The sequence below is a fragment of the Bombina bombina genome, chromosome 4 (genome assembly GCF_027579735.1).
Source record: "Bombina bombina isolate aBomBom1 chromosome 4, aBomBom1.pri, whole genome shotgun sequence".
NCBI classification, from domain to species: Eukaryota; Metazoa; Chordata; class Amphibia; order Anura; family Bombinatoridae; genus Bombina; species Bombina bombina.
In genome coordinates, this window is record NC_069502.1 from 534,536,548 (window position 1) to 534,549,530 (window position 12,983).

The window sequence follows — 12,983 nt, forward strand, 5'->3', positions numbered from 1 at the left end:
GCTGGTTAATAATCGCGCGTCTGCTAACAGGCAAATTTGCCTGTTTGCAGGCGCACAATCATTTAACATTCTACTTATCATCTAGCCCTATATGTTTCCCTATAAATAAATTAGGGAACACCTCACAATAATATTATCCTCTTTTAGGAGATGCCAATGTTTCATAATAATTCTTTCTATTATGTGTCTTTTCTTACTGTATTCAGTGATTAACTGAATATTTACTATTTCTTCATTTTTAACCTCTTTGGATTTGTATATTAATAGAGAATTCATATCTGTTTGTTCAATCTCTATCATAGTTTCATCAATAATACATTCATCCTAACCACGTCCTAAATATTTTTAAAAGTATAAAGAAACATTCTTGTTGCATACTAATCATGTAAGTTTCATTAGCAGTAGTGGCATTTCTGTAAATATTTATTTATTATCCTTTTTACTTATGTGGCAGTTGCCTGTCTGGCAGAACTGTAACATTTAAATAAAAGAAGACAATATATTGCACTGCACCTTTAAAATCTTGTTCTAACATACACACTTCAGTAGCACTTAAACACATTATAACCTCATATATTTCAAACTATTACATTCTTCCCCCATGTCTTCTTTAGCTCATTGCATTCCTCCTTCTGTATGACATTTTGACAGCATTCTTATCAATCAGCATTATCTGCTGGTTAAATCTTTTCCTGTCTGTACCTTATGTCCTGCTGCTTCTCTGACAGGACCAAATCAGTTTCTTCCATGCTCTGTTTAAAGGATGTGATGCTCTCTTCTGTGGGGACTTTGTACAAATTTGTTGTAATTTTTTCTTTCATGATTCAGATAGAGAATAGCATTTTAAACAACATTCCAATGTACTTCTATTATCATATACGCTTTATTCTTTCAATATCCTTTGTTGAAGAAATAGCAATGCACATGGTGAGCCAATCACATGTGGCATCTATGTGCAGAAACCAATCAGCTGCTACTGTGCCTATCTAGATATGCTTTTCATCAAAGGCTACCAAACGATTGAAGCAAATTAGATAAAAGAAGTAAATTAGAAAGTTGTTTAAAATTACATTTTGTAAATTATGAAAGAAAAAATGTGGGTCTTATGTCCCTTTAAGTGACAACAGGTTCTGTAAATACTTAAAATGTATTTTATTTATACTTTCTGTATCTGGGTACTTATGTATTATTTATATGTTTGTTAAATATCAACTAATTATTTTACACAACCTATTTTCATTTGTTTCATTTTTTTATTTTTATTTTTAAAGCAACCATGTTTTCATTTCCTGTACATGCTTTTATAAGGTTACTATGCAGTGCACATTATCTGATCACAGGGCCGGCCTTAGGGCAAGACAAGTGAGGCAGCCGCCTAGGTCTCCGCGGTTAGGGAAGCCCCGCCATGCGGGTTCAAACTAAATTTTTTTATATAATTTAATATAGTTTTTTGCGCCATTTTTATTTACATTTTTTGGGCACACGTTTGGACCGTTTGACAGTTTGTTTTGTAATGGTGGGGGTGCGGCGGGCAGGGGTGGGTTTTGTGCACTCAAATGTCCAGTGTACTGCAGGACGGTCACGGGAGGCAGCCTGAAGTTATGAACAGCCGGGGCAGTGTGCTGCCAATTTTTTTGCAGAGTGTCACCTGTTGGTTATTCTGTGGGTGCAGGGAGCCGTGAGAGTACAGAGTGGGTACTGTTTATTGGTTATTCTGTGGGTGCAGGCCATGGGAGCCATGGGAGTACAGAGTGGGTACTGTTTGTTGGTTATTCTGTGGGTGCAGGGAGCCGTGGGAGTACAGAGTGAGTATTCAGTAGGTGATGTAGAGGGTAGAGAGATTAGTTATTAATATACATTTTGGTTGACAGTGGGAAATAATCTTTAGAAATGAATGAATAAATAAATGTGCACAATTACAATAGGAGCTGGAATTATAATAAAAGCAAAAGATGAGATGATACAAGTAGTGGGAAAAAGAAGTTGGTGAACTAGGCAGTTTGGGTAACACAAACAGTGGGCGAAACAGCTGGAGTCAGAAGTTGGTGCTATAAGCAGTGACAGAAAATTGACATATGTAATGGGATTAAGAGGTGGGTGAGACGACACAATCAATGAGAATTATGACTGTTGCTGTCAAGAAGAGCGGCTCACAGACAAACACATGCACATACACACGTCTGGCACAAAGCCTATTGTGCACCTGTCATTTTGTTCCCTCACTTGTCCCATTATGGCCTAATCCCAAATTATGCCATCTGTCTCTTTTAGGTACCCTGTTGCTTTCATTTTAGCTACCTTATTAACCCCTTGACTACCAGACGGTCCATTATTAACCTGTTATAGTGTTGTCCTGCAAAATTCAATGTCACCAAAATCCTGTCCTGTTTCGACAGGACCATTAATTATTATTTATTGTAAGCTTTATTTATTAAGTATAAACATATTCAGCAGTTCTGGAAAAAGAGACAGCACATTACAAACACACTAGTAACAAGTCTTGCAGCTGACACATTATAAATATACAGTATATAATTGACCTGTCTTTATTTGTTACTATCCTGTAAGTCTTTTAATTGTTCTTACCTTGGTTCACCAGTTTAAAGCTCTGAGATTTTCTGCTTCTTTTCCTTTGTGAGAACTACATTTTTTTTTACATATACAAATATATGTTTTGTGATGATAGTTATTATTTGTTAGAGAATATAAGGAATAAATGACTGGGGAACAATTGAGAAAAAAAAATATCTCACAAATTATGACAGTAAAAAGGAAGTGGAGGGTAAAAATAAAATAAATACAATATAAAGATAGAAAATTATTAGGCACACATGGAGGTGCAAGGTTTAATAAACATAAAAAAATGGGCAGTTTTAGTTCCAGACTGGTTGCAAAGTTTTTTCCAGTTTTTTTTTATAAGAAATGCAGGGTAAAATATGCAGATCCCAAGAAGCCCATTGTGCAGAAAAACAGTGGTCGAGATGCGCAGTGGGTGACATTAGCCTCTGGAGTGAATGATAGGGATTAGTTAAACTTTTTAGGTAAACGCACATTTTTCTTGGATTAGCCTTTGCATCACAGGCATTCACTATTCAAGACAAATTCCTCCTATACCCTAGAAATGCATAAACTTAAAAGTGAAAAACAAAATATATTAGTAACTGTGTGTGTATGTATGTATGTATGTATGTATGTATGTGTGTGTATGTATGTATGTATGTGTGTGTATGTATGTATGTATGTATGTATGTGTGTGTATGTATGTATGTATGTATGTGTGTGTATGTATGTATGTATGTGTGTGTATGTATGTATGTATGTATGTATGTGTGTGTATGTATGTATGTATGTATGTGTGTGTATGTATGTATGTATGTATGTATGTGTGTGTATGTATGTATGTGTGTTTATGTATGTATGTATGTATGTGTATGTATGTATGTATGTGTGTGTATGTATGTATGTATGTATGTGTGTGTATGTATGTATGTATGTATGTATGTATGTATGTGTGTGTATGTATGTATGTGTGTTTATGTATGTATGTATGTGTATGTATGTATGTATGTATGTATGTATGTATGTATGTGTAATTATATATGTGTGTGTATGTATGTATGTATGTATGTGTGGGCTATCTGTGGGCTATCTGTGTGTGTGTGGCGGGACTATCTGTGTGTGTGTGTGGGGGCGCTATCTGTGTGTGGGGGGGGGGGCTATCTGTGTGTGTGTGGGGGGCTATCTGTGTGTGTGTGGGGGGGACTATCTGTTTGTGTGTGGACTATCTGTGTGTGGGGGGGGGGGACTATCTGTGTGTGCGCGCTCTGTGTGTGCACATATTCCCCATAGAAGTCAATGGAGAAGACACATTAAAAAAAACACACAAAAACCCTAATATGTTGCGTAAAGCCCTTGACGTATTTTCTTTGAAAAGTGTGAAAATGTGATTATTTCATATTGAGAAAATGTTTTCGTAACGGAATATGTTCTATTTATTTATAAATAAATATTTCTCTATATAGCTGATGATTTTTGGACAGATATATCTATTTATAGCGAGATATGTATATGAATATAGAAAAAAGGTTTCCAAAAAGGCCACGACCCTCAATGTAATAAAAAAGTCCAATTTATTATGTACACATAGTACAAACGATTAAAACAAGCAGAGCAGCATCAAAAATGTACAAAGTGTAGGTAAGATCACAGTCTTACGCGTTTCAGCATGGATTTGCCGTAATCATAGGCTCATGTATATGAATATATATACAGTATGCCTATATATCTCAAGATCTAAATGTGAATATACCTTTGAAAACCCCCCTGAGATATTGTTTAATGTGCATAAGATTGTAATGTAAAATCTTTTCATTCTCTCCATAGTTAAACATATCTCTATACATATAAATGCATGTTTCTCTATGTATGTGTGTGTTTGTCAATGTAAAATCCCTGCATCTGCTTCCTTGTCTAACACCCGAGATCTCCCGAGCCCTTATAACTTTTGTGTGCTATATTTTTTTTAAAACATTTTTTATTAGACAGTGTTAATATGAGTGTAACTCTACTTTGTAATGTATTTTGGAAGTGTTTCGTGAAACTTTTATGTTGCGCAAACCTGTTAACTACAGCTCTTCCAGCGCGGAAAGGATTGTTGCTTAAAGGACCAGTCAATACAGTAGATTTGCATAATCAACAAATGCATGATAAGTAGACAATGCAATAGCACTTAGTCAGAACTTCCAATGAGTAGTAGATTTTTTTTAAATAAATTGCAAAGTTATGTCTATTTCCACTCCCCCTGTATCATGTGACAGCCATCAGCCAATCACAAATGCATATACGTGTATGCTGTGAACTCTTGCACATGCTCAGTAGGAGCTGGTGGCTCAAAAAGTATAAATATAAACAGACTGTGCACATTTTGTTAATGGAAGTAAATCGGAAAGTTGTTACAAATTGCTGCTGTATTTGAATCATGAAGTTTAATTTTGACTTGAGTGTCCCTTTAAAAGGCAAATGTGTGTGCGCAATCTCGATTTTTCAAAACCTGTAATAACTGTGCAATGGAAATTGATTGAGAAAAAGACCATATCACACGTGAAAAAGTCATAACGCGTGACTTGCAATCTTGCCCTATATGTTTTAATAGCCAGGTGATGATCTACCATGAATAAATGTCCATTTATTTGCATAGAGGCTCATATAAGCCCCTATGAGCAAATCAAAGTTACATAACTGTACTGAAAGGCCCTAATTTATATGAGGATAACCCATTCCCTTTAAAGCTTAGAGAAAAACACATCATTTTTATTTATAATCTTGTTAATTAAAATTTCTTTCACACTCTTTGTTGTAGGTTTCTTACACCTCATGAAACATAAATGAATGGTATAGTTTGAATCTGCTGGATCCCTGAAAAAAGATATATAATACGTGTTGATTGAAGACTGCAATGGCCTACAGTAGGGTATAAATATAAGCAGCATCTAAAAACTGCAAAACAGCTCAGCACAGGGGTGGCAATGGCTCATCAGTTAAATGGTTATGGAGACAGTGAACTCAAAATGTAATTTTCCCTAAAATGTTTTAGGTATAGTGAAAAAACATTAGAATGCAACTAATTGTATTTGTTTCTAGTTTACCTATAATTTAAATCTGAAAAATAAATTTATTTACTGCCCCCACTGAGGCTGGAGTACTTTTCATTGACCAAACTAAATGCTTGCTTGGTACTTGCCAGACCTTATTTATATTTATCACTATTCTACAGTATAGTCGCGTTTGTAAGGTATCTGTCACCATCGCCAGTTGCGCACGCATCCTCAAAGGAATGTTGGCAGCGCAAGGCAGCCAAAAGAATGCTGGCTGCGCGCGAAGCTGCATCCAGGTGGATTCCGAAAATGGCAGGGTGGTGAAAGAATCCACCGCATGTAATAAGTGCCCGCAATAAGTGTTAAAAATAAAAAAACTAAGCACCCGCAAAAAGTATTTTAAAAAAAACCTAACCGCCCGCAATAAGCATTAAAAAAAAAGCTAACCCCCAGCAATAAGCATTAAAAAAAACCTAACTGCCCGCAATAAATATTTTAAGAAAAAAAAAACAACTAACAGACACCTAGATTACAAGTTTGGAGCACTATAGGGAAAGTAAAAAAGGCCACAAAAGTGGCGTTATTTAATTCCCTATAGCACTGCTATTACAAGTTTAAAAAAACACTGCTTGAGCGGGTGATATTGAGATTTTAAGCTCCATACCGCTCCCAAAACAAGCGCTGTGTTTGACGTGCTCGTGCCCGCTTTCCCCATAGACATCAATGGGGAGAGCCGGCAAAAAAAAGTCTAACACCTGCGATCGCCGAAACAAAAGCTCTGTAATGCAGCCCCATTGATGTCTATAGAGAAGATAAAATACAGTTTAAACACCCTAACATAAACACTGTTTCTAAACACCCCTAATCTGCTGCCCCCAACATCGCAGACGCCTACCTACAGTTATTAACCCCTAATCTGCCACTACCGATATCACCGACACTTAAATATAGCTATTAACCCCAAAAGCTTTGGCTCCCATATCACTACTACTAAATAAAACTATTAACCCCTAAACCACCATCCCCCCACATCGCAACAACCTAAATTAAACTATTAACCCCTAACCCTAACGTAACCCTAACACCCCCTAACTTTAACATAATTAAAAAAGATCTAAATTAAGCTTACAATTATTAAGTAATAATACCTTTTAACCCCTAAACCGCCAACCCCCACATCGCATCAACCTAAATCAAACTATTAACCCCTAAACCTAACCCTAACGTAACCCTAACCCCCCCTAACTTTAACATAATGAAATAAGATCTACATTAAAGTTACTATTATTAACTAAATAATACCTATTAACCCCTAAACCTCCAGCCCCCCACATCGCAACAGCCTAAATTAAACTATTAACCCCTAAACCTAACGTAACCCTAACCCTAAACATTATCCTAACCCTAAACCTATCCCTAACACCCCTAACTTTAACATAATGAAATTAGATCTAAATTAAAGTTACTATTATTAACTAAATAATACCTTTTTAAAACTAAATACTTACCTGTAAAATAAAACCTAAGCTAGCTACAATATAACTAAAAGTTATATTTTAATTCTAATACCCTTGTAAAAAAAAAAAAACATCCCAAAATAAAAAAGCCTAATCTAAAATAAACTACCAAGGGCCCTTAAAAGGGCCTTTTGGGCAGTGTTAATTTCGTCGACTAAAACTAGACTAAAATGAGTATAAAACTAAAGAAATTCTGATGACTAAAATACGACTAAAACTAAAATGGCATTTTAATCAAAAGTCTATGGCCTAGATTTAGAGTTTGGCGTTAGCCGTCAAAAGCAGCGTTAAGGGGTCCTAATGCTGCTTTTTACCGCCCGCTGGTATTTAGAGTCAGGCAGGAAAGGGTCTACCGCTCAATTCCTTTCCGTGACTCCAGGCTACCGCAGATCCCCTTACGTCAATTGCGTATCCTATCTTTTCAATGGGATTTGCCTAACGCTGGTATTTGGAGTCTTGGAACAAGTGAGCGGTAGACCCTCTATCGACAAGACTCCTACCACCAAAAAAAGTCAGTAGTTAAGAGCTTTATGGGCTAACGCTGGAACATAAAGCTCTTAACTACTGTGCTCTAAAGTACACTAACACCCATAAACTACCTATGTACCCCTAAAACGAGGCCCCCCCCACATCGCAAACCCTCTAATATAATTTTTAACCCCTAATCTTCCGACCGGACACCGCCCCCACCTACATTACAGCTTTGAACCCCTAATCTGCTGCCCCTAACATCGCCGACACCTACATTATATTTATTAACCCCTAATCTGCCCCCCCAACGTCGCCGCTACCTAACTACAATTATTAACCCCTAATCTGCCGACTAGACCTCGCCGCCACTATAATAAATGTATTAACCCCTAAACCGCCGCACTCCCGCCTCGCAAACACTATAATAAATTGTATTAACCCCTAATCTGCCCTCCCTAACATCGCCACCACCTACCTACAATTATTAACCCCTAATCTCCCACCCGCAACGTCACCGCTACTATAATAAATGTATTAACCCCTAAACCTAAGTCTAACCCTAACACCCCTAACATAAATATAATTTAAATAAAACTAAATAATATTCCTATAATTAAATAAATGAATCCTATTTAAAACTAAATACTTACCTAGAAAATAAACCCTAATATAGCTACAATATAAATAATAATTACATTGTAACTATTTTTAGGATTTATATTTATTTTACAGGCAACTTTGTATTTATTTTAACTAGGTACAATAGCTATTAAATAGTTAATAACTATTTAATAGCTACCTAGTTAAAATAATTACAAAATTACCTGTGAAATAAATCCTAACCTAAGTTACAATTAAACCTAACACTGCACTATCATTAAATTAATTAAATAAATTACCTACAATTACCTACAATTAAATTTAATTAAATTAACTAATCTATAATACAAAAAAAAAAAAAAAATTACAGAAAATAAAAAAATATTACAAGAAGTTTAAACTAATTACACCTAATCTAAGCCCCCTAATAAAATAATAAAGCCCCCCAAAATAAAAAAAATGCCCTACCCTATTCTAAATTACAAAAGTAATCAGCTCTTTTACCAGCCCTTAAAAGGGCTTTTTGTGGGGCATTGCCCCAAAGTATTCAGCTCTTTTACCTGTAAAAAAAAATACAACCCCCCAACATTAAAACCCACCACCCACATACCCCTACTCTAACCCACCCACACCCCCCTTAAAAAAACCTAACACTAACCCCCTGAAGATCTCCCTACCTTGAGTCGTCTTCACCCAACCGGGCCGAAATCTTCATCCAAGGTGCGCAGAGGAGGTCCTTCATCCAGTAGAAGTCTTCATACAGGCGGCGTCTTCAATCTTCATCCATCCGGAGCGGAGTGGAGCCATCTTCCAAGGAGCCAACGCGGAGCCATCCTCTTCATCCAGAGACTTCTAACACAACACGTCGGCTCGGATGGATGAGGATTGAAGACGCCGCCTGGATGAAGACTTCTACCGGATGAAGGACCTCCTCTGCGCACCTTAGATGAAGATGGGTGAAGACGACTCAAGGTAGGGAGATCTTCAGGGGGTTAGTGTTAGGTTTTTTTAAGGGGGTTTGGGTGGGCTAGAGTAGGGGTATGTGGATGGTGGGTTTTAATGTTGGGGGGTTGTATTTTCTTTTACAGGTAAAAGAGCTGATTACTTTGGGGCAATGCCCCTCAAAAAGCCCTTTTAAGGGCTGGTAAAAGAGCTGATTACTTTTGTAGTTTAGAATAGGGTAGGGCATTTTTTTATTTTGGGTGGCTTTATTATTTTATTAGGGGGCTTAGATTAGGTGTAATTAGTTTAAACTTCTTGTAATATTTTTTTATTTTCTGTAATTTAGTGTTTGTTTTTTTGTATTATAGATTAGTTTATTTAATTAAATTTAATTGTAGGTAATTGTAGTTAATTTATTTAATTAATTTAATGATAATGTAGTGTTAGGTTTAATTGTAACTTAGGTTAGGATTTATTTCACAGGTAATTTTGTAATTATTTTAACTAGGTAGCTATTAAATAGTTATTAACTATTTAATAGCTATTGTACCTAGTTAAAATAAATACAAAGTTGCCTGTAAAATAAATATAAATCCTAAAATAGATACAATGTAATTATTATTTATATTGTAGCTATATTAGGGTTTATTTTCTAGGTAAGTATTTAGTTTTAAATAGGATTAATTTATTTAATTATAGGAATATTATTTTGTTTTATTTAAATTATATTTATGTTAGGGGGGTGTTAGGGTTAGACTTAGGTTTATTGGTTAATACATTTATTATAGTAGCGGCGACGTTGCGGGCGGGAGATTAGGGGTTAATAATTGTAGGTAGGTTGCGGCGATGTTAGGGAGGGCAGATTAGGGGTTAATACAATTTATTATAGTGTTTGCGAGGCGGGAGTGCGGTGGTTTAGGGGTTAATACATGTATTATAGTGGCGGCAATGTCCGGTCGGCAGATTAGGGGTTAATAAGTGTAGGAAGGGGGCGGCGACATTGGGAGGGGGAAGATAAGGGGGTAATAAATATAATATAGGTGTCAGCGATGTTAGGGGTTCATAGCTATAATGTAGGTGGCGGCGGTGTCCGGAGTGGCAGATTAGGGGTTAATAGTATTATGTAGGTGTCAGCGATAGCGGGGGCGGCAGATTAGGGGTTAATAAGTGTAAAGTTAGGGGTGTTTAGACTCAGGGTTCATGTTAGCATGTTATGTGTAGACTTAGAGAGTGTTTCCCCATAGGAAACAATAGGGCTGCGTTAGGAGCTGAACGCTGCTTTTTTGCAGGTGTTAGGTTTTTTTTCAGCCATCTCAGCCCCATTGTTTCCTATGGGGATATCGTGCACGAGCACATTTTTCCAGCTTACCACTATTGAGAGTTGAAGTGGAGCTAAATTATGCTCAACGCTCCCTTTTCTGAGCCTAACGCAGCCACTCAGACAACTCTAAATACCAGCGTTGTCTTAAGGGTGCACTAGAAAAAAAGCAGCGTTAGCACCGCAGGTCTTTACCGACAAAACTCTTAATCTAGGCGTATGACTAAAACTAAATCACAATGACATTTTAGTCAAAAGACTATGACTAAAACTAAATCAAAATTTGCTGATAAAAACATTTTATGCAAGGTGTTATATTCAATCCATATCTAATTACTGCTCTTTTGTCAAATTTACGAAATTTAATTTGATAAAATTTTAAGATAAATAAAGACATGTTATATACCACATAAATCTGTATTGCATGTTCAAACCTTTATACCATAAATAAAAACAGGTTAATCAACCTTTACTCCAGGAGTATATAATGAGTTTGGAAGTTCTAGAGCAGTGCAAATATCGTTGCCGAAACTTTTTTGAATCTGTGAACAATCAATTGATTCTTCCTATAGAATTAAGCATAACCCACGAGTATGGGTTTAAGTTATGCTGTGCCTGTGCTAGCTGCAGAAACTTTTTGTTGAGTTACTTGATACTCGTTTTAATTATTAAATGGACACTGAACCCAAATTTTTTTCTTTCGTGATTCACATAGATTTTAATTCAATTTATTTTTTTATTTTTTTTTTATTATTTTTTTTTTTAAATATATTTTTATTGAGGTTGTTAAAGCGTTACATAAAATATTCATCCAGTGACAATGAGAATATAACATTGGAACATATATTGTATACCCAAAAACATAACAAAGGAGTAGAGATATAACCATTCTGGGCGTGGATTCTGTGCGCCCCAGGAAGAGCATCAAAACAATAACTATGTAACACAGAGCTGTGTCTGGTTTTCATATTACAAGTATTGTAGGTAAAGAAATTTACAGAAAATATTTAGTAAAAAAAAGTAATATTGTAAGATATGCGTAACCAAAATAACATTAAAGGATAATGAAACCTCGTTTTTATATTATATAAATAATAAGTATGGTCTCCACATTGCCATTCATGTAGTTATTTAATCTAAAAGAAATACAATTTTGGACATGTGAGGGTTAGTTTTTGTTTGGCCACTTTTGGACCAAGTTAGTGGGGAGGGGAAAAGGAAGTGCAGCGGGCGAGAGCTGCTCTAAGTGGAGTGGGGGTGGGGATGGGGGGCGGAGCCCTAAAGGATACCAAAATAGTAAGATGCAAGGAGTAAGCAGAGATCTTATTATATAATCAGAGGAGTATACTTCAAAGGAACAGTCTGTTGTATATTTAATTAATAGGGAGTGGCATAGCTTGCTCCGTGTCTAATAATGAACGGAATGAGGAATATCTATTACATATGCTATTTCTAGAGAGCCCTGTACAGAACGGTGTTCTAGGATCTATTTAGATATGAAGTGTAATGCTCCATATGGTGTGTAGCGGCTGAATTATTTCACTGTTAAGTCTATCAAACATGAGTTAGATGATAAAACTCTGAGGACGCGGCCACTGACCCTCTAGTATATCATTATATATGTTAGGCATGTGAATTGTAAAAGAATTAGCTACAACACCGGGGTAAGTCTAGAGTGTATATACATGAGGCTTTAGTACTCAATTACTAAGCCCACTCGTCTGTGTTGAGTATTATGTTGGACCTAAAGCTAAGAGCAAAACATACCTCACATGAAAAGACTATGGCCTAGATTTAGAGTTCGGCGGTAAAAGGGCTGTTAACGCTCCGCGGGCTTTTTTCTGGCCGCACCATAAATTTAACTCTGGTATCGAGAGTTAAAACAAATGCTGCGTTAGGCTCCAAAAAAGGAGCGTAGAGCATTTTTACCGCAAAAGCAACTCTCGATACCAGAGTTGCTTACGGACGCGGCCGGCCTCAAAAACGTGCTCGTGCACGATTCTCCCATAGGAAACAATGGGGCTGTTTGAGCTGAAAAAAAACCTAACACCTGCAAAAAAGCAGCGTTCAGCTCCTAACGCAGCCCCATTGTTTCCTATGGGGAAACACTTCCTACGTCTGCACCTAACACTCTAACATGTACCCCGAGTCTAAACACCCCTAGCCTTACACTTATTAACCCCTAATCTGCCGCCCCCGCTATCGCTGACCCCTGCATTACAGTTTTAACCCCTAATCTTCCGCTCCGTAAACCGCCGCAACCTACGTTATCCCTATGTACCCCTAATCTGCTGCCCTAACATCGCCGACCCCTATGTTATATTTATTAACCCCTAATCTGCCCCCCACAACGTCGCCGACACCTGCCTACACTTATTAACCCCTAATCTGCCGAGCGGACCTGAGCGCTACTATAATAAAGTTATTAACCCCTAATCCGTCTCACTAACCCTATCATAAATAGTATTAACCCCTAATCTGCCCTCCCTAACATCGCCGACACCTACCTTCAATTATTAACCCCTAATCTTCCGATCGGAG